Source organism: Myotis yumanensis, unplaced genomic scaffold, assembly GCF_028538775.1.
Source record: "Myotis yumanensis isolate MYYU_CA2020_CCGP unplaced genomic scaffold, mMyoYum1.0.hap1 SCAF_3, whole genome shotgun sequence".
Taxonomy (NCBI): domain Eukaryota; kingdom Metazoa; phylum Chordata; class Mammalia; order Chiroptera; family Vespertilionidae; genus Myotis; species Myotis yumanensis.
The window spans coordinates 136,195,333-136,218,869 of record NW_027223754.1 but is presented as its reverse complement, the minus strand read 5'-3'; the positions used below and the strand labels follow the sequence as shown (position 1 = coordinate 136,218,869).

The window sequence follows — 23,537 nt, the reverse complement described above, 5'->3', positions numbered from 1 at the left end:
TTTTTTTCTTTTTTCAGATTTTGGAGTGTTTACTCTCATTTGTCCTACAAAACTGTCACCACTTTTTTTTTTCTCACAAGCAAATATTACACTTCAATAAAAGCACTATTATTGAAGTGTAATATTTCTATTATATTAGCAAATACATGGAAAAGCAATTTTAAAAAATGCATTCAAACTGCTGGTTCCTGTACCCATGAACATATAGCGGAATTACTTGTGGAAGTTTTAAACATATTTAAGTCTAGGCCTCACTCTTGGAGAAGGTAGTGACAGAGGTCAAGACCCAAGTATTTTTCAAAAGCTCTCCAGGCTTGAGTCACTGAATTTAAATCGACTGAGGCCATTGTTTGAGGGTGTGGGGAGATTTTTTAGCAGATTTTTAGCCGTAGGGAAAAACTTGGCCTCTGGCTTTTTGGGCATCTTTCTTGGGTCTTTTTCCCCAGCAGAGAGTTTATCTCCTTTTCTACCTCTTCTTTGATTCTTGGCTTCTTCCCTTGGCCTCTACCCTGCTTCCCTGGGCCTATATCCTTCTCCCCTGGGCCTCCACCCTTCTCCCCTGGGTCTCCACCCTTCTTCCCTGGGCCTCAACCCTTCTTCCCTGGGCCTCAACCCTTCTTCCCTTGGCCTCTACCCTTATTCCCTGGGCCTCCACCCTTCTTCCCTGGGCCTCTACCCTTCTCCCCTGAGCCTCTACCAGTGATGGCGAACCTATGACACACGTGTCAGAGGTGACACGCGAACTCATTTTTTTGGTTGATTTTTCTTTGTTAAATGGCATTTAAATATATAAAATAAATATCAAAAATATAAATCTTTGTTTTACTATGGTTGCAAATATCAAAAAATTTCTATATGTGACCCGGCACCAGAGTTAAGTTAGGGTTTTTCAAAATGCTGACACGCCGAGCTCAAAAGGTTCGCCATCACTGGCCTCTACCCTTCTCCCCTGGGCCTCTACCCTTCTTCCCTGGGCCTCTACCCTTCTTCCCTGGGCCTCTACCCTTCTTCCCTTCGATCTTGGCCTCTGCTCCGAAGGTCTTTCTCTTCTTCCCATGAGATGTGTTGGGACAGGACTCTCTTTTGGAGACTTCTTTCTGTGGCATGTTTTGTACCCCCACGTTTTCTTTGCTGGGAGTTTTTTTCTACTGGGACCAGTAATGGAATTTCGTCTCCGGATTTGTCTTGTACTTTATTTGGGGCTTTTATTCTGTGGGTCTCTTTCTTTTCAGGCTTGCGGGGGCCTCTTTCTTCTGGGGTCCAGGATCCTTCTCTGGAGAAACACTAATTTTAGGAGCAGCCTTCTCTGTAGTTAGGATTGATGCAAACTTTCTAGCCTGTTTCATAATTCTTCTGTCTCTTTTCTTCTCCTTTTATTTTTCATTATGTTCCTTTTGTGTCTGTATTTTCTTTGCTTCTTTTTTCTTTTCACCAGGAGTGCACATTCTTTTGACTTCATCTGACTGCTGACAAATGAAGAAAAGATGGGAAGGGTAACCGATTTCTGGGTTTTCATGTACAAGAGTTCGCTTGGGCAAGCCTTCTCCAGACAGCAACATGTTCTCGATGTGCTGAGCGTGCATTCCAGTGTGACCGATGCATATAGTGCTGAAGTGATGCAAGAACCACGTTTAGAGAAGTTTAAAACAGTTCTGCATATCGATTTGTTGATATCTCTGGAGAGATTTTTGGCTTGAAGGTTTACAGGAGCTGGAACTTCCTTTCTCTTACAGAAATGTCTCCCGTGGTGCGAGGGTAAGAGCCACCTGATACTTGTATCAGTCAGTAAGGAAGAAATCAAAGCTCCCCACCAGGCAGAACTTGCCCTGATGGGTTTTATACTCCTTTTTAAAGTTTGGAGAGGGATCACCTGAGAAATGGATTTAATTCCATGCTTATTCAAAAGCTTCTTATAAAAACATTCTGTCTTTTTAGGAGTTACATTGGGTTCATCCTTCGTAAATAAACAGATATATGCTAAATCTGACCAGGTACCATGAGGCAAGGACAATCTGACCCTCAGTTCTTTTCTTGGAATTTTCCATAATGCCACCATTAAAAATAAAAGGTTTCCTTCTCATTCAAAAGCAGCCCATTAGCGTTTTTCCTGGACCTGTAATGTGCCAGCAGAGCTTCCACTGCCTCTCTTTTTTAAACGTTTTTAAAAACGTTTATTTCAGAAAATTTCATCATATGCAAATGTAGAGAGACTGTTACAGTAAACCCTCTGTTCCCAGTTTTGACAGTTATCAATCACCTAATCAATACTAAATAAAAAATGATTTTGTAGAGACTTGTTTCATCTCTTCAAACTGCACTAAATTATAAGATTAGGTGTCCAATTTGCAACCTAAGTTTTAAATTATATCACAACTCCAGGAGAGAATTTTACTAGGTTTCTGGTAAATCAGGAAGTAGCCTTGGAAGGATGCTTTCCATGGACCAGAGCTGACAACAGAGAAGAAATGAGTTGCCCAGGAGGCTAGACTGAATTAGAAAAATCCCAATTGTTATATATTTTAATTGGATATAAAATCAAATTAGAAGAGGTTGAAATTATCCTAAATTGATTAAAAATAGCATAGCCTCAAGAATACTCAATTAATGGTGAGTTGTTTCTCTCTTTTAATTGCTTTAGTTATTGTTTTAAAAGGTGATTTTGAAAAGTAATAAATCTGGAGAAAATAATAAAAATCCAAAATATATTTTGGTATCTGAGAACTGGGGAAAGGAGCTGTTGCCCGCTGTGTTCATTAAGTTTCAGAGAAGAAAGTTGAAATTAGCAAATCCTTAACAAGCCACTCTGGCAGGAAGCTAATTTTTGATTAAATAACATGATTATAGCATAAGGGAGTTTAATTCATAGGGAGATATTGGATGACATCCAAATATATTATTTATTTCTAAGAATCAAAGAACTTAAAATAGAATAAAATTATACTTTAAACAAAAAAATTAAAAATTGGTAGCAACTAGTGATCTCTGGTTGTTATTTAAGTATTAAACATCAGCATGGGTTTGGCAATGTATTTCACAGTAATGTATTTTTTAACTTTTGTTTCAAGTATGGCAAAATTTTCCATTGCTGATTTGAATGCACACATAACATGAGGTCCACACTCCAGAGACAGAAAGTTGATAGTAGTAATGGGAAAAAAAAAAAAGAACAAGTATTAAAAGATTTAGATGCTAGCTTCAACTTTTTTTCCACGTGCTTATATCTTTGGGCCTCAAAATCTTTTATGTAAAAATATTGAGCTAAATGAAGTAAAATAGATGACTAAGCTAAAATTAAAATAAGATTCTCTATATAAGCAGTATAAAAATATAATCATTAAATTTAAATGGTAGTTTAGTTTAAGCCTCTATTTTCAAAACGGAATGTACAGAAAAGTTCTATAGTGATAAAAGTATTACTTCTCTATCCTGAGCTGATATTCAGATGGGGTATGAGGGCGGGAAGGTATATGAGATATATGTTGCTGTATGATAATGTTATGCTATACTAGAGGCCTGATGTACGGATTTGTGCACATTGAAAGGAAATTAATTAGAAGGTGGCCAGCGGGGGGTGGGACTGGGCAAGATGGGCCAACATGCCCTGGAGCCAACCTCCCGTGGTTCCTCCCCGGCTGGCCGCACCTGGGGTGGTGCCGGGGCTTGAAGAGCATCTGTGGAGTGAGCAGGGTCCTTCGGGCAGGTGGGGTCCCTCAGCCTGGCCTGCGGGGATCTGGCTGAAACCAGAAGTCAGACATCCCCGAGGGATCCCGGAGTGTGAGAGGGCACTCTGCAAAGTTGCTGTTGCTCGGCAGCTCCTGTGTTGAGTGTCTGTCCCCTGGTGGTCATTGTGCATCATAACTACTGGTCAGCTGTCCATTTAGCCTTTTATATATATAGATGACATCACCCAAACAGGCTTTATTCCAAAGAATAAAATATATATACTCAACATAAGCCATTCTCACATATTTTACTAATTATTAAATCTGTACTAACACCTCTTATTAAACATTTTATTGTAAATCCAATTAATATTCTCCATGTGGGAATCATTACTTCATTATGAACCCAAATAATGAAATTTTGAGACACAATTGTGACTGTCCTGGATTATTTCATATATTTTGGGACAAGGCCTGCTTCATTACAGTTGCTGAGTAGGAAACAAAGCACTCTAGATCCATGGTTGGCAAACTGCGGCTCACGAGCCACATTCGGCTCTTTGGCCCCTTGAGTGTGGCTCTTCCACAAAATACCACGTGCGGCGCCCTGACCGGTTTGGCTCAATGGATGGAGTGAAAGGTCCCAGGTTCGATACCGGTCAAGAGCATGTACCTTGGTTGTGGGCATATCCCCAGTAGGAGGTATGCAAGAGGCAGCTGATTGATGTTTCTAACTATCTATCCCTCTCTGTAAAAAATCAATAAAAAAAAAAAAATACCACGTGCGGGCACGCACGTACAGTGAGATTGAAACTTCGTGGCCCATGCGCAGAAGTCGGTATTTTGTGGAAGAGCCAGTATTTTCTGGAAGAGCCACACTCAAGGGGCCAAAGAGCTACATGTGGCTCGCGAGTCGTGGTTTGCCGAGCTGCAGTTTGTCGACCACTGCTCTAGATCAATGGTTCTCAAAGTATGGTCTCTGGATCAGCAATCTGGGAATTTATTATATGTCAATATTCTTGGATCCTACCTCCATATCTAATAAATCAGAAATTCTGGGAGTGGAGCCATGTTATCTATGACAAGTTTACCAGGTCATTCTGAGGCACACTAAAGTTTAATAACCACTGCGCTAGATATTTTATGTAAGAATAAATTAAATACAGGTTAGGTTCTTACAGAATCATTGAGAAGGTACAGGAGCAAGCTCTGAAATGGGCCTCCAGAAATAAAGACCAGGACAGAAGTGAGCTACTAGGGAATTACCACCTCAGAGTCCTCTACTGGAAAACAGATTTTAAGAGCATATGCTGTGACTGCAGAGGGTGTCTGGATGCTGACAATAAGAAGCCACCATTACTACGGCTACATCTGTGCCTCTCAACACCAGAAGCTCGAGAATGGAGCCTGAGAAGCACCTCCCATCTCCACGACCTTGTTTCTCACAGAACAATATTTGAAGGGGACAGAAAGATTGTGTCTGTCTCCCAAATCTCCCACCAGTACACATGACTAATAAATCCTCCTGTCTAACCAGAAACAGAGCTACACGGGAATAACTTAGTGCTAGTATTGGCATCCAATGGGCAACATAGTTAAATCACTACCTGGACATTATCCATAGTGCCCTGAAGTTGGGACTAGAATTATCATTTCCTTTAATCACTATGTTGAAACATAATATAAGAAATCCAGAAAAAACAAAAGTTTTAAAGCAATTAAAGTATTGAAAAGAGATCACTATTAATTTGTCACATGTCGTTACCATTGTTTAAGAATTTATACACTTGTATATTCATTAGTTAAACTTAGCAAGTAAAACTATGCCCAGCTATGCCTTAGGAAAACACACCTAAGAAATTTATATAAAAACTAGAGGCCCGGTGCACAAAAATTTGTGCACTGGCGGGGGGGGGGGGGGGTGTCCCTCAGCCCCACTTGTGCCCTCTCACAGTCTGGGACCCCTCGGGAGATAACGACGTGCTGGCTAAGGCCCGCTCCAGGGTGGCAGAGAACAGGACCAATCCCTAGGTGCAGCCCCTGGTCGGGCTTAGAGCAGGGCCAATTAGGGGGTTGGGGCGCCGCCCCCTGTCACACTCAAGGCAGGGTCGATGGGGAGGTTGCTGCACCACCCCGTCACACACAGAGCATGGGCCGATTAGGGGGTTGGGGCGCTGCCCCCTGTCACGCACAGAGCAGGGCCCATCAGGGGGGTTGGGGCGCCGCCCCCTGTCACCCACAGAGCAGGGTCGATAAGGGGGTTGGGGCACTCCCCCCTGTCACACTCAGGGCAGGGCCAATGGGAGGTTGCACCTCCACCCCATCACACACAGAGCAGGGCCCACGGAGGGTTTGGGGCACCACACCCTGTCACACACAGAGCAGGGCTGATCAGGGGGTTGGGGTGCCTTCCCCTGTCACGAACAGAGCAGGGCTGATAGGGAGGTTGTGGCCCCGCCCCCTGTCACACACAGAGCCGCAGGGCGATCAGGGGGTTTGGGCTCTGCCCCCTGTCATGATGCTCCAGGGGCCAGGAGGCCTCACGGCTCCACTGATCCCAGTGCTGGGAGGCCTCGTGGCTCTGCTGATCCCGGTGTTGGGAGGCTCTGCTGATCCTGGTGCCAGGAGGCCTTGTGGCTCTGCTGATCCTGGGGCGTGAGGCCTCATGGCTCCACTGACCTCAGGTTCGGGAGGCCTCGAGGCTCCACTGATCCTGGTGCTGGGAGGCATATTACCCTTTTACTATATAGAATAGAGGCCTGGTGCACTCATGGGGGCCGGCTGGTTTGCCCTGAAGGGTGTCCTGGATCAGGGTGGGGGTCCCACTTGGGTGCCTGGCCAGTCTGGGTGAGGGGCTGAGGGCCGTTTTCAGGCTGGCGGGCAACTGAAGCTCCCAACCTGTCCTTGTTTTCTTTTTTCTTTTATTCTGGGATTTATTTACCTTCTATGGTTGTCACTGGAACTGAGAGCCAGCTTTCTCTCTGAGGCTCGGCTCCAGCTCTGAGACCTCGGCTGCTGAAAGCAGGTATCTGGTTTGTTTGGGTTCTATAATCGAAACACTGTTTCAACTCCAGCTCTGAGGCCAGGCTGGCTGAAAGCAGGTTTCTGGGTTTTTTTAGCTTCTATAATTGCAACAATGTTTCTTAAACTGCAAGCTCAGAGCCCAGCAGCAGCAGGCGGGGAACGTTGGCTTCGTCTGTCACTGAAGCAAGCAAGCATCCCGTTCACTTCAAGCTGCCTGGCTGCCGGCTGCCATCTTGGTTGGCAGTTAATTTGCATATCTTGCTGATTAGCCAATGGGAAGGGTAGCGAAGTTATGGTTAATTACCATGTTTCTCTATTATTATATAGGACTAGAGGCCTGATGCACGAATTCATGCATGGGTGGGGTCTGGCCAGCCCACCCTTGATTGGGGCCAATTGGGGCCGGGCCAGCCAGGGGCGAGGGCCGTGGGAGGTTGGCCTGCTGGTGCCGCCCCCAATCAGGGTGGGGGTGGGCTGATCGGGGGCAGGGCTGGCTGGGAAGAGGGCTGTGGGCAGTTGGCCAGCTGGCCCTGCTCCTGATCGGGGTGGGGGGGCAATTGGGGCCGCAGTGCGCATCAAAGCAACCAATCATTCTGGTCATTCCAGTCGTCCAGTGTTCCAGTCACTTGGCTTTTATATATATAGACTAGGGGCCTGGTGCACAAAAATTTGTGCACTGGGGAGGGGGTTCCCTCAGCCCAGCTTGCCCCCTATCACATACTGGGAGCCCTAGGGGATGTCCTACTACGTGCTCCCTGTTCCCCTTGGGGAGCGGGCCTAAGCCACAGTCTGGCCTCCCTTTGTGGGAGTCGACTGGGCTGATCAGGGGAAGGCACCAGCCCCATCACCGCACTGTTGCAGCCACTGCCAGTCACCACAGCCACCAAGGTGTTTTCATCAAAACGGACTCCAGTCCCTTTACCATGAAAAAATGACAACTTTCTTTAGGCATTTTCAAGATGTGTCTTTCATAGGATATGACATTTCTTTCTTTCTTTATCCTCACCTGGGGATATGTTTCCATTGATTTTTAGAGAATGTGGAAGAGAAAGGGAAAGACAGAGAGAAACATCAAAGTGAGAGGAACACTTTGATTGGTTGCCTCATGCATGAGCCCTGACCTGGGCCAGAGCCAGGGAGGAACCTGCAATCTAGGTACATGCCCTTGGTCAGAATTGAACCCAGAATCTGCGTTGGGCAGGCCGAGGCATTATCAACTGAGCCAAACCGGCTAGGACAGGATATGACATTTCTTAACCCTCCAGCAGCAGACCTTCCTTTTTTTCTACAGGAGTGTGATAAAAAAAAACCCTAGATCACTTTTTGGACTCTTATTACCCAAGTTACTAAGAATATTACTAGTGGCATACAGGGAGCTTAACCAATCAGCAGTCAGAAAAGGTGTTTCCTCTGTAGTTCACACCAATTGCTGGTTTGGCCCCTGCCCAGGCCTAACGCCTCTGGCGAGTCGTTAGCCCTGGGCCAGGGCACCCCCAGCTCCCAGCCGCCGTGGCCATCAAGGATCGCTGGCTAGCTGTGCCCCGGTTCCAGCCACCACCACCATCAAGGATCACTGGCTGGCTCCTCCCCGGCCCAAGCCTAAAGCCTCTGGCCGGGGCGTTAGGCCTGGGCCGGGGTACCCCCAGCTCCCTGCCACCACAGCCATCAACAATCGCTGGCTGGCTCTTCCCTGGCCCAAGCCTAAAGCCTCAGGCCGAGGTTTTAGGCCTGGGCCGGGGCACCCCCAGATCCCCGCCGCCGCCACCACCGCCGCTGCCACCATTGACGATTGCTGGCTGGCTCCTCCCCGGCCCAAGCCTAAAGCCTCTGGCCAAGGCTTTAGGCCTGGACCGGGGGCCCCCAGTTCCTGCCGCAGCTGATTGCTGGCTGGCTCCGCCCTGGTTGCCCGCCTCCGCCGCCATCAACAATCGTTGGCTGGCTCCTTCCCGGCCTAAGCCTAAAGCCTCTGGCCGAGGCATTAGGCCTGGACCAGGGACCCCCAGCTCCCGCCACAGCCAATCGCTGGCTGGCTCCTTCCCGACCTAAGCCTAAAGCCTCTTGGCCAAGGCTTTAGGCCTGGGCCAGGGCACCCCCAGCTCCCTGCCGCCGCCGACATCAAGGATCGCTGGCTGGCTCCACCCCGGTTCCCCCGCCATCGCCGCCATCAACCATCGCTGGCTCAACGATCGCTGGCTGGATCCTCCCTTACCCAGGCCTAAAGCCTCAGTCCATGGCTTGGAGCCGACATATGCAAATTAGCCGCCATCTTGGCTGGCGATTAATTTGCATATCTTGCTGATTAGCCAATGGGAAGGGTAGCGGTCATACAGCTAATTACCATGTTTCTCTTTTATTAGATAGGATGACTGATGGATGGATAGATAGATAGCAATAACTTAAATATGTACTAGTATACTATAGTGCTTTACTCCTTATACACTATAATTGAGGCACAAGAGAGTATAATATGTTCATTTACTTTTTAAAAAATCTTTATTGTTGAAAGTATTACAGATGCCCCTCCTTTTCCCCCATTGATCCCTTGTAGCCCACACCTGTATATATACTGAGTTTCAAAATTATAAAATGCTATAGTTCATAGCTGAATAATAAGTAAAAAAATGCATGCATATCTTCTAACTCCTAGGCCAATGATTATTCCAACACACTTTAATGCTCTATGTGTTTTCTGAGAATTTTTAAAACAGCAACACAGAATGATAGAAGAAAATGGGTACTGAGCCAAGGACAGGAAAAGGTGCGAGTGTAGGGCAAACAGGAATAAAGCAGTGGCCTGGAGAGGAGTTTTAAATGACAGATCAAATTCACATGAAAATATTGCAAACAGAATACAATTCCAGGTATATTCATGTATTAGTCAAGACAGGCTTGGCTATGTGCTGAGATAACAAACAACCATAACATCTCAGTAATTTAAAACAAAAAAGGTTTATTTCTTGTTCCATTGAGGGATGCTGAGGCATATCTTCTTTAGGAACTCAAGCTGATGAGTAGCCATTAAATGTAACATTGCTCATCATCAAAGCAGATGAACAGCACACTCTAGAGAGCCTCTTACTGCTATTTAAATGACACACGTCACAACTGCTCACACATCATTGACCAGAATAAGTCACATGGTCTCCCCCAACTACAATGGAGCTAGGAAGTGCAATCCTATCACATGCTTCCAAGGTGGAAAGAAATAGTTGGTGAACAGCATTAATAATTACCACAATTTTTTTCAAAGCCAAATTTATAAAGAACGCTTTATCAAGAACTTGCAATTGAAGGTCATAGACAGCCGGTTAGAGTAGGTGAAGCAATGTTGATATAAACTTGGTACTTGAATAACCGTTTTTCCATCATAGTCATAGAGAAGCAGAAGAAGCCAGTCTACAAAGAAAGAAAAAGTGACACAGATACTCAAAACAAAACAGAGAAAAGTGACAGATTATAACTAGGTGTCCTGGTGGTTTTCTTAATCTTGACTCCAGTCATTTGGGAGCCCTAGTTGCCCTTGTGTTTCATTAGATAACTCAATGTCTATGATTACATTTCCTAGTTTTTGTAAATTCATTCCAGTTGGTTTATGTTGTTTGCAATCAACAGAATTTTAATTAAGGCAATGATACTAAATATTTCTTTACTATTTCTCTATCAAGTAAAATAAATATAGAGTCTAATGCAATATAGTACTGAAATAGTTCCTCACATTACTGGGCCTTATTTTATATCCCCTACACAAAACATTCTATACATAAAATTATTTTGAATTTGGAATTACTATTACAATATTAAAGAAAGGAATATGATGGTATTAGATAATTTTGGATATTTTTCTCAATGTTAAAAAATTGAATTCTATTCATGTAAGTGAATATCAATGAAAATAAATTGTCAATTTTAAAGTGTTCTGTTATTACAGAAACAAACAAACACACTATAACAGGTTTTTTAAAAAACTGAGAAATTACCAAAATGATCAAGCAACCCTATGTAATATTTAAAATATTAAAACAGAATTTACATCAACCAGAGAACAAAATATTAGAATATATAATGGTATTGAGAGAAATAGAAGACAGAAAGCATTTAAAAGTGTTCAAATCAAACAAACAAAAATGTTCAGATTCAGAAAGAAATGTAAATTATGTCTACCAGAGAAAGTAGAATATAAAACAAAAAGTTTCTAAAGTCCTTAAAATGATTCTCCCAGGAACATGTCATATCAATTATTCATGTCCTTGAGCACAACTACAATGCTTCCCCACATTCTCAAGTTGCAAAGTAATCATTATGGTAGAAAACCCTTTTTTTATTATTAACTTTATGTGCAAGAAAATAATTTGGTTCATATTGTGAAAAAATGAGACAATTGTGAATAGAGGCTGTCAGATAGACCAAACTGTCAGTTTGGTTTAAACATTTCTGAAAAGATAAAGTAATTAGCCAAGACTTGCCAAAAATATGCCAACTACTTCAGTTATGCTTGAATAAACATGAAACAATATTTGGATATACTGATTAATGATAAGATTTTATTATATATTTATAATATCCCATTTAAAACTGTTTCTTTCAGTAGGTGAGCCAATAATGTTTTTTAATATCAAAAGAATACTAAAATCTGTTTCCTAGAAAGTGTAACAAATAAGAATATGATATTAATTACACAAAGGTTAAGCATAATGATCTGAGGTAAAGCATATTGCCTACCATAAATTTTTGATTTAATAATTATATCTTCCTGCATAATCCTCTAATTTTCAGTAGCAAAACACTTGCCCATACACAGTATTTTAAAATAATTTTCTTATCTATTTGAATAGGATATAAAAATTGTGATTTTCTTATCATTCATATGTCTAATCTCAAGTAGGGTCAAAAATACTGACCAGCACAGATAGTGACAGAGACCCATGTGACTGGTTCTCTGCCATGTAGTGGCATTAATTTATTTTTTAAAATATCTGAGTGTCTACTGGGTGCCAGATGTTGTTTTAAGTGCCTGGGGTTCAGCTGGGTAATTTTAGTAAATGCTATTAGTTTATTAGAAAAATATTTTAAAACAAACAAAAATATAGGATATAAGTGCTATGAAGAAATTTAACTCTGGTAAAATGACAGACATAGAAAGCACCAATATCTCTATTGGGACTCAAATTGGGTATTCCAACAACCTCTTTTAACCTCTCCTCATAACCTCAACATTAAAATATACAGTTACCTATAAACACATTTAGCATGTATACACAGTAATAACTGTTTTTTCACACAAGGCCACAGCTTAAATATATATTTATTAACTTTAGCCTCTTTTTTTCCTCAAAAGGGAGCACTAGCAATGTTTTTCTATCCATTTTACAAAATAGAGAAAATGAACCTCAGGGACCTTAAATGGCTAGCCCAGGTCTAGTTGACACTGCTGGGAATTGAACCTAGGTCCACTGAAGAGAATGTTATTGAAATTCTTTGATGAGTCAGACATGTGATAAATATTATAAAAACAAATACAGTTCACTGTTTTTAATCCCTGGGTAGAAGCAATCATGCTTCTTCTAAAATTAACCTAGTAAAGCACCCTAACCCTTAGAAAACACATGAGCCTGGAAGTAAGAGGCTTAGTCTCTGTCTTGCTTCCTCTGGTAAAATGCCTGTCTCGCTTCCAGAAGCTATGTATGAGAGACTGCATGCCAACAACTCAGTCTATCTAACTTAAAATGTAGCTTTCCCTGTTATAATTTACAAACCTTATCTGAGGTGAGTGAAAAGAACACAGAATGAGCGCAAAAGAGAACATTCGCAGAAACGTCCTTGTTTTCCCCAGGCATGGCTGACTGACACTGGGAGGCTGAGGTGTGGCTTCCGGGGCCCCGTGGTCACCCACAGGGATGGGAAGAGGAAGTGGCTCTTTTTCCCCAGTTTAAATGTCATTTGATACAAGTAGCTTCTCTGGATCATTGATGTGTTAAAGGCTTTTGGAGAAATGGACTTTTTGAGAGGCAACCCAATAGATTCCCCCTAGAGCTACATAGGTAGATTTTCAAGGTAACGGAAAGGATTGTTAAATTCCTAGAGGTATCTTCTTTTGAATTAGATTCAAATGGAAGAGTTCATGTTGGTGCTAAAAGGCCTAATCCTGGCTAATGTCCACAGCAGGACAGAACAATTAAGCAAATTTACAAAATTGCTTTCATCTATGCCTTCGATGATATAGATAAGTTTTGCAAATCAAGTTCTTCCTTGCTTCAATGAATTCATGTTTATTAATAAATTCAAAAGTATCTTTTTAAAAGTTATTTTGACTTTATTGTACTTTATGTCTTAGGACAATCTCTTAAATACCACTGGTCAAAACACTATAAACTGCATAAAATAGGATTTAACCATGAGAATTAAAATATTAAAAGGGGAATAATTCACTAATCATTTATTTTAACTCTCTATCTTTACTTTCCTCCCAGAATTGTCTAATGGTTATGGCCCAATTGATTACCTTGGGAAATAAGCTTCTACATAGTTTTTCCACATAGGCCCTGGAGTGCTGGAGGAGATCATCGAAAGGATGTGACCACTAGTGGACTCTCCAGCTGGACCCAGGCATTCAAGTCTCCTTGCCCCTCCTTTGTTATTAAAATGTACCTTCTGCACACAGTTTCCACCGTAAAAACCACATTCAAGAATATAGCCTGTAGAGAACAGTGTGTTGTTGAGACCGTCTGGATGGTATTTGTTTCTGAACCCAGTTAAGGCTTCTATGTAAACTTTTTAGATTCTGGCAGGTGGGTGTGGAGATCACCTCATCTTGTGCCCACCCAAGAAAAGGCTGCTACGTGAGTTCCTTGCTTATTAAACCTGCCACCTACCAATACGGAGTTGCCTGCCTCTTTCTCTCCTAGCACTCCGTATGGGGGCCAGTTTCAGGTTTCACCTGGGAAATTCCTGAGGTCCCAAACCCTAGCCAACACCAGTCAATCAAGATGTGAGTAAAGGAGGACAAGACCCCAGAATCTCAATGACAGTTAATTTCGCAACAATTCCCTCCCAGGCTCCCATCCAAACCTGCCACAGTCTGGTCCCTGGTGTAGAGTCTTGCTCTGAGGAAGTGGCCAGGTATGCGCAATGAAGCTGATATACCGCACCCAAGGGGTATTGGTTCTTCAGAAAGCCCAAGCACAAGACCCCTGTGAAAAAGATCTGCTCCTAAACTCAGGGCTGATATCCTCCCAAATCTAACTCACTGGTTACAGTGCTTGGCACAGGAGGAGCACTCGTTGAATACCTGTTTAATTTAATTACTTGATGATAAGAAAAAATGGCAGGATCCCCAAAAGTGAGCATAAGAGTGTCAAATTTTAAAAGCTAGCAAAACAGAGTCAAGAAAAGATGATGAGAACTTTCTATTTAATTTGCCTTCGATAAATCAAAATGTTCAATATGCAAAAACTGACAGACTCATAAGACTACAAGGGAGCTTAAGGGTACATTAGTTCCACTCTGTTATTCTCAGAAAGGGGGATTTCTAAACTTTCCAATGGAATGATTCTCTTATCTTTTCTAGAAAATCTCTAGGGACAAATGATTTCACATTCTCTTGAGCATATTGGCCCAACAATTTCATGAGGGTAAACCTAATGGTGTAGATCTAAAAGAGATGATTAATCACTGTGTCATTCTGAAACTTAAATTTTTCTTACTTTCCAATAAGTCATTTATAAAGGCTGTTTCTATTTAATCTGTATTCATTTTTCTCATAATATGATGATTGTAAATATAAAAATTAAAATATATTTTCTTCATAGAAATTTTTTAAAACTCTGGAAATTATGAAAAGAAAAAGCACCTGTATTCCTACCAACCAGAATCCCAGCATTAACATTGAATACTTTGAATTCACAAATTTAAGTAAAATTAAGTTATTTACTCTGTGTGTTGCATTATCCTTTCTTAATTGGACATTACATCATGAAAATTTCTCAAGACTTTAAACAATAACCAAACTAAAATTCTTAATAGCACTGTTACAATGTAACCTATTACAGTGTATTGAATGGAAACCCCTCTCCCCAAAGATATGTTTTTGAACCTGTGAATGAGACCCTATTTGGGGAAAAGGTTTTTTTGCCGACTAAACGAGGGATTTTGAGATGAGATTATCCTGGATCAAGACGGGCCCTAAGTCCAATGACAAGTATGTTTATGCGAGAATAGATGGAAAGGAGACACAGAGAGGTAATATGAAGATGGAGGAATAGTGACGCAACAAGGACTGCCAGGGGTCACTACAGTTAGGAAGCATGGAATGGATTCTGCCTCGGCGTCTCCAGAAGGAACCAATTTTGCCAACACCTTGGTTTCAGACTTCTGGCCTCCAGAACTATGAGAAAATAAATAATTTCTACTGTTTTAAACTACTCACTTAGGGGTAATTTGTTTTAACAACCCTGGGTAATTAATACGCATGTAAAAAGACTCTGATTTATTTAACAATCCCCAGACAAAAGAATTTTCCCATTTTTAAATTTTGTTTTCATAAATAATGCTAGAATAAACATCCTTGACATTCACTTATTCATTCAACAAAAATGACACACCTACTATGTGCCAGATATTCTTCCATTTAACTGAAGGAACAAGGGATCAGGAAACAAGACAAAGATTTCAGTCCTTATTGAGCTTTCAATGAACAATATACATGATGAACACATAAGTAATGGAGTATTTTGAAAGGTGTCATGTGCTAAGGAGTAAAAAAAAAGGGGGCAATATAAGGGATTTTAGGTTGAAATGGTGGGATTTGCAATTTAAATAAGTCAGTTAGGAAAGGCCTTATTGAGTAGTTGACACTTGATTGAAGATGGATGTAATAAGGGAGTGACTTATGTATTTAACCCGAAAAAGGCCTTCCAAGCAAAAGGGAAAAGTCAATGTAAAGTGCCAATTTCTGAATACGTCTTTAGGATAAATTTCTTGAGATAGAATTACCAAGTCAAAATGGATGGACATTTTTAAACCCACTGATAAATATCTACCTGAAAGGTTGCATCTTATTAGCCACTACTAGAAATACATATCAGTAATGAATTCCCTAAATTTTTACACTGTATATTATTGTTTTTAATTGCCAAGTTGAAAGGCAAAAACAAAACAAAGAAAAAAAACCTTCATTGTTCAAATTTTCATTTTCTGGTGCCAATGTATTTTTTCATGTATCTAGTAATCATTTGTATTTTTCTCTCTTAAGAAATGTCTATACTTTGAAATGTATGCTTTTAAAAATATATTAAATTGAGAATGTTTATTCTGCAATCTGAAACCTATACTATATAATACAAATGTCTTCCCCCTTTTGGAGCTTGCCTTTTACATTTGATTGTGTTTATTTTAACATGCGTGAATATTATTAAGTTCATGTAGTGAAATATCTGTCTTTTTCTATAAAATTCACTTTCAGGTAATGATCTATTTTCAATTGAGTATATTTTATAAGAATACTTACAACTTTTCATGAAAGATGACTAGAAACTCAAAAATAATTAAATTTACATTTCTTGCAAAATTCAAAGCTCAAAAGCTTATCTTAGGCAAAATATTTTGACAATGAAAGCATGGAAAATTCAGCAATGATGGTTAAAATATATTACTCTGGATATTTATTCCAAAATTTAATTCTGGCTGTACTACAAAGTGCTTATGTTTGAGAAATACTAGTTTTAAAATAAAACTTAGAATTATTCTTATACATTGTACTTTATAATATTTAATTTTATTTAGAATTTATTGTCTTGTGTAAAATACACAAAAATGTGTGTATATGTGTGTGTGCACGTGTGTGTGTCTCTGTGTGTGTATTCAGAGGATAATATATACTGACAACAAACAGAACAAAATGTGGAACAAAAATGAAATGGATATATCAAACTCAGAGTAACTGAATTACCTTGATAGAGCATTAAATTTAACACAAGCTTCCTGGCTTAAAAAAATATTTGATACAACAAAATCAGGTCTACCCTCTGCTATCACATAACAAGTGGCCCACAGGGCTTTTGTAACCTTTGTTTGATTGAATTACTGCTTCTGAGAGGTTCAGTGAAGCATTTTCCACCTCATAGCAGTCTCCATCATTCTGATATTTGTAAATATCAAACAGCAGCAGGCTGCAGAGAAAAACTTTCACTGCAATAACACAGCTTTTTTTAAAGTGTCCAATATAAATTAGCCCATTTATAAGTTTCTACTAAATTGTCAGCCACTTTTTAGTTTTTTATAATTTCTTACACTTAAAAAAATAGGTACTTCAAAAAAACATTTAAAAGTCTTATTCATTCAGAATTTTCATCTGTTTATAAGAGCATACTGGCATTAGAAAACTGTATTCATGTAATCAAAAAGATGTGACAAAATAAAAAACATTTATTAAGTATTCTACAGTTATTTTTTCTGAATTTTTCCCAAATTTGATTTTCAAAAATAAGTCAGAATTACATTTACTATACTCTACACATTCTTTCAATTTTGTTATCTGCATCCTATACATAAATTTATGCCAAAAAATTTCCTCATTAAAAAAGAAATTTAGGTTCTTTAAATCATGTGACTTATGGAGGACCTAGAAATATCTAGGTGATTTTTATTATATACCTATTGATCAATAAATATACTTGAAGGAATAACTTTTTTGAATTCTTAAATTTATTCCATAAATGGGTAAAAGTACATTTTAAAATGATTTTTAATTCCTCACTAGTAAAACAGTGCCTTGTACCCCCTCTGCTGGCTTTAAAGAGTAGTTTAACTTTTAAAAGATTCATATAACTGTATTTGTATTATAATTTAATATAGAAAACAGAAACTCTTAGAAATGCTTTAATCTTACATAATTGATTCACCCTAATAATAATTTAATAAAATAAGCATGTTTATCTTCATTTGGAATTTAAAATTATATTTCTATGTTATAAGAAGTGAATATTGAAAAAATATTAACATAAAATCACAGAATGTTAATCAAAACAGTTTTGCGGTAAACATAAGAAAAGACAAAAAGATCAATGTAGAGAGTAGAACATCCAAAAGGTTGTATTAGGAATTTAATAAATGACAAATGTGACAATTTACTCAAGTGTGGAATAAGGAGTTTGACAACAATGCATACTGATATAATTAGTCATGTTCTGGAAGAAAATAAAGATACACCTCGACCTCATACTCTAAAAATACGTTATTCTATTGGTTTAGCACTATTTATTTAAAAGATAATGCTTTCACCATTGAATTATCTTGTCACCTATACAAAAAAATATTGATCATTTTCTGGTTTATTTCTGAAGTCTACACTTTCCATTCATCTTTGTGTCTATTCTTATGCTGTTTGCAGCATCAGTAAAGGGGAACCTAACTTTATGGGCTATTGGTGATCTTTCCTCAGTCTAATATTTTTGGTTGTTCTAATAAATTGACTATTTTCATTTTTATCATCGACTTGTAATTTCTTCTTTCTTTTTATGTTTTTTTAAATATATTTTTATTGATTTCAGAGAGAGAGAGAAAACATTAATGATGAGAGAGAATCATTGATCGGCTGCCTTCTGCATACCCCCTACTGGGGATCAACCCTGCAACCTGGGCATGTGCCCTTGACCAGAATCAAACCTGTAAGCCCTCAGTCCACAGGCCAACATTCTATTCACTGAGCCAAACCGGCTAGGGCTCTCTTATGTTTTCTTAAAGGCTTTACTACTATACACTACATGCAAAAAATAAAAATAAAAAAGAGCCAGTCTCAGAGATTCATTGAAAGGACTACACCAGGTAATCTTTTTAGAAATCCTAGAGGCCTGGTGCATGGATTCGTGCACCGGTGGGGTCGCTTGGCCTGGCCTGCAGGAATCGGGCCAAAACCAGCTCTCCAACATCCCCTGAGGGGTCCCGGATTGCCAGAGGGCGGTTCTCAGGTGACACACCCCAGAATTGGGCTCCCTCCTCTCTGGTTCTGGGTACGTCACCCAAGAACCGCAGCTGCCAAATCACCACAGCTCAGCAGCTCCTGTATTGAGCGTCTGCCCCCTGGTGGTCAGTGAGCATCATAGCTAACCGGTCGGACGGTTGGCCAGTCACTTAGGCTTTTATATATAGAGATACCCATGGTTACAGGTTTTAGAGTTTAAGCAGACATTGTGAAGACAATTTTAGACAGTCCAGAGGACTGAATTATGACTTCCAGGAATGATTTTATCCAGAAGCAGAAGATTTAAAGAAATTAGATCCAAAATAAAAGAAATTACTTACATAGAATAAAATAAACTACTAGTAATGAGGCATATTCAATTGTGGTCATTTCTTTTGGTGTACTGTTACTATTATTTCTAGAAATCTGCTTTCTGGTGGATTTATGAGGAATTTTTTTTCCTTTATTAGCCATCTACCTCTAACCAAGCAACAATAAGGGGGTAATAGAGAGATTCAGTTTGTGAGGCAGTGTAGTCATTGAAATTATTTTATACAGAAAAGGTTTGTTCTTCTTTTTCTAGTCTTATATTTAGGTAATTGGTGGTGGACATGGGAAGAACATCAACATTCTCAGTTTCATCCAGGCTTCTCAAATGTTCTTTTCTCATGATATAAAACTCTACCCCTTCCCATCAATACTTTCCTATCATTGTAAGAGACCTACAGGGTTTGATAAATTAGTTGAGTTAGAACTCTGGAACCTTCACAACTGGTCCTTGGACATGGATGTCACCCATATCTTCCTTCTGGCCACAGGAAATGAGGGACTTCTTTAAGACTTCTCTTTAATCTTCCTGATCATCCATGCCAGATATTTTTAGTTTCCAATTGCCCATTTTCTACATTTATACTCTCTAGGGCAGTGGTTCTCGACCTTCCTAATGCCGTGACCCTTTAATACAGTTCCTCATGTTGTGTTGACACCCAATTTCAAATTGAACATAATTAGAGCATAGTGATTAATCACAAAACAATATGTAATTATATATGTGTTTTCCGATGGTCTTAGGAAAGGGTCGTTCAACCCCCAAAGGGTCGTTCAACCCCCAAAGGGGTCGCGACCCACAGGTTGAGAACCACTGCTCTAGGGCCATTAGATGGAGCCAGATAACACCACAAATCTTATCATCTGTGTTTTTGTCATAGCAAAAATTTTATAATCTGTGTTTTTGTCATTTTTACAACCACTTGATATCCCAATGCCATAACCTGTCCATGTACTTTATCCCATGCCATTATCAGTAATCATTTGAGTCATCAGAATGACACATCATGGATTACCCATGACCCATTTCTCCCCAGGACACCTTAAATATGTGAGCAATTCATTTCCTAAATTTGAAGTTCTGCTTCCTGGGCCTCTTTTTGGTACCAATTATTGCACCAGTCAAGGTCCTGGCAAGAAACAGATGAAGCAAACTGGAGAAGGGGATCATAAAGAAACTATTTACACAGGTGCAGGTAAGGTGTAGGAAAACCATAAGGGATCATGTAGGATCCTGGATACTATAACATTTCCAAGTTTTTACTTCCACTCCCCTAGAACTTTATTTCACTATGTCAAACAAAATACAAATTTGGGAATCATTCAATATTTTTTTTCTATTACATTCTACTTTCAATTATTTAAATACCAGTCCTTCTAAATATCCATCTAAAATATCTACTTTTTCTACAACATTGCCCCATCCAGTGTGTCATCATAGTCAATTCTTATTGAATCATAAGATTTTTAGTGTAATGTAGATTTCATATACAAGAGTAGTAAGAGAGGACACTGGAGAAATATGGAATTAGTAGGTCATGGAGGACTATTTCATAAAGAGAAGTTCATTCTCCTTTAACTGATAGCAAAAAATAAAATAAATTGGGATAACAGAGCTCTTTATATTTCCATATTATTTGTTATTGCAATTGAATGCTCAACTTGAGAAAATATATTAATACAACATCAGCACAAAAGATGTGAATTTTAATATGTAGCACATCCAATTACAGCACTATAAAGAATTTAGAGAAAAGCAGCTATAAATATCCAGCTGCAGAGTTTAAGCTGTCTCATGCTGTGACTTTAGAAAAAAGGCAAAGTATATGTTCTTGTTTCATCTTGCATTTTATTAAAGCTCAAGCTATATTATGACCTGGGAATTACAAACTTTAATACAATTCAGGGGACATATAGACATAGTTCTTTATTTTTATCAGTATTACTAAGGAAATGTTACATGGCATAAAATGGATAAGGCCAACATATCTAAAGGTCTCCCTATCTCAGCTATGGTACCATTTACTAACTATGAAGTATAGAATGAAACATAGCTATGATTCCCCCCCCACCTATTGTGTATTGCCTATGTATTTCATATTAAATTAATATAATATAATATAATAATATAATATAATAATATAAAAGTTTAGATTAACTATAAAATGTGAGGGTAAAGCATACCCATTGGTTTCCTATCTGTATTGTAGTAACATGTTAATATAAAGTGTTGATTGTTGTGTTACTTGCAAATTAAATGTAGGCCAAATTCATGGATTCTGTTTGTCATTTTAAGATATCATTTTATAATAATTTATTTTTAAGAATAAAATATAATAATCACCTTTTATGAGACCTCTATGAGAAAAAGTAATATCTAAATAAATTATGCATATGATTCCCCATTCCTCAATTTATTTATCCAATTTTTCTTCATTGAATAGCATCTCTCTAGCTCATTTACTTTAACCCAAAAATGGAAGACATATTCTTTGAAGGAGAATCTGTACTACAGGATAAAACAGAGAACTCTTTCAAGATATTAAATATATCTCACCACGTTAAACATCTTTTAATTGCTAGAAAAAAACAGATCTTGGAATTTTGAGCCTTAATAAAGCATTATAGAATAGAGCATTCATGAAACAAAATGAGGCTAGATAGAAATATCACATTTCCTTTCTTTTCTAAACTCCATAAGGCATTGTTCAGGCCAGACAGCCTTTGGTTCAAAGAGGACATATCTATTAGAAAGAAAGATCAAATAAGATGTATTCCAAGAAAAGAATTAATTAAAAGATAGGACAATAGTTGCACTTTTCTGTTATTCTAAAATTAATCAACACATTGTTAATAGTCCCTACTGTGCATATGAAAAAAATAATCAGACAAGAAATATGCATAGTCCAGGTCACCAGTCTCCCTATAACCTCTGTCCATCAAATACATTTTTAGTTCTTCAATTTGGGTTTCCATTTTTTTTGTTTGTTTCTTTTTTTGAAGGCACAGGGCAGTTAAAATTCCAAAATGTCATTTCAAGACCTCATGTTAATTGCTTTAAAAAATTATTTTCTGAAAACGTTTTTCTTTTCTGGAAGATCTAGAAAAAAATGGAACCATTCTAGAGAACTGAAAGGTTCTCTAAATAGACTACAATATCTCAGGATATTATTGAAAAGCAATGTGGTAATTATTATGCTTCATGTTTTTTGGAACCTAAAGCCAATTCCATGAAATGATATTTTTTCTATCTCTCATTTGCATGAACTACCATTTCAAATTAACTAGGAAAATAAAATATCTTTTCCTTTAAAAATAGTGGGAATTATTATAGTCTTATGATACTATAATAGAAACTTTCACCTTTCAATAAACCTATGTATGATTTGGCTAGGAAAATAATCATATTTTTTCACTCTCCGAACTAGAAAATATACAATACTATTTTTCTACATTTTCTTTCTATGGAAACTGTGATATTTGAGAGGTTTTTCTAAGCCAAAAAGAAATACGTTGCTACATCCTCCTGAAATACATTTATGGTGATAGCTAATAGGCTAAAGCAGTGGTTCTCAACCTTGGCTGCTCATTAGAATCACCTGGGAATCTTTTTAAAATCCTGATTTCTGGGCCTCATCCTCCGGAAATTCTGTTTCTTTGTTACTAATATTGTGGCCCCATCCCATAACAAAGAAACAGAATTTCTGGAGGATGAGGCCCAGAAATCAGGATTTTAAAAAGATTCCCAGGTGATTCTAATGTGCAGCCAAGGTTGAGAACCAATGGGATAAAGCTTCCCAAATATTTACTTTAACATAAAATGTGATGTGAATTTCTGTATAGATATTTTACATAAAACAGAAATTTGTAAAGAAAATTTAATTGAAAATGTTTAAAGATTTGTATACACAAGTTTTATTATATTGTGTTTTTTTTTCTTTTAGGATAGTTATAATCTAAAAGTCAGTAATTTTCTGTTAATTAAAACATTATGGCTCAACATTATAATAAAATATTATTCAATTATAAGTTATTAAAACATTGGCTTATCAGACTAATGATGCTTGCAATATAGTAGGTGGAATATAAAACACTATACTGGGAAGATGAATACCAGTGCATTGATAGTTCATAATTCTACATAACTTTTCTTTCTTAAAATTCTACATTTACGGTAGTGCTCTGTCCCCAGATCTCTCTTTTGCTTCAACGGTGTTTGGATGAAAAAGACCCGGGATGCCCCTTCTTCCAGCTTCTAACCACCCTCCAACCCCTTTTCCAGTCACCACCTTCGGAACCACCTTAGCCATCCATCCTCAGCCTCTGAGACCAGCCAACATCGTTTTTTGACCTCAATTCCTTATTGTTGAACATCCATGAGCCCCCAAATTTGTCAGAACTATTCCACCAAGGTGGAGGCTGCCATCAATGGCCTGGCCAACCTGAATCTGCCAGCCTCCTACACTTACCTCTCTCTGGGCTTCTATTTCAACCAAGACGATGTGGCAGTGCAGGATGTGGGCCACTTCTTCCTGGAGCTGGCGGTGAAGAGGTGAGAGGGCACTGGGCAT

At 38.9% G+C, this 23,537-nt stretch overlaps 1 pseudogene; it reads right to left on the bottom strand.

Moving 5' to 3' along the window:
• Positions 1-926: 926 nt before the first annotated feature.
• LOC139006338 (ribosomal L1 domain-containing protein 1-like) lies at positions 927-23,537 on the bottom strand (annotated as a pseudogene).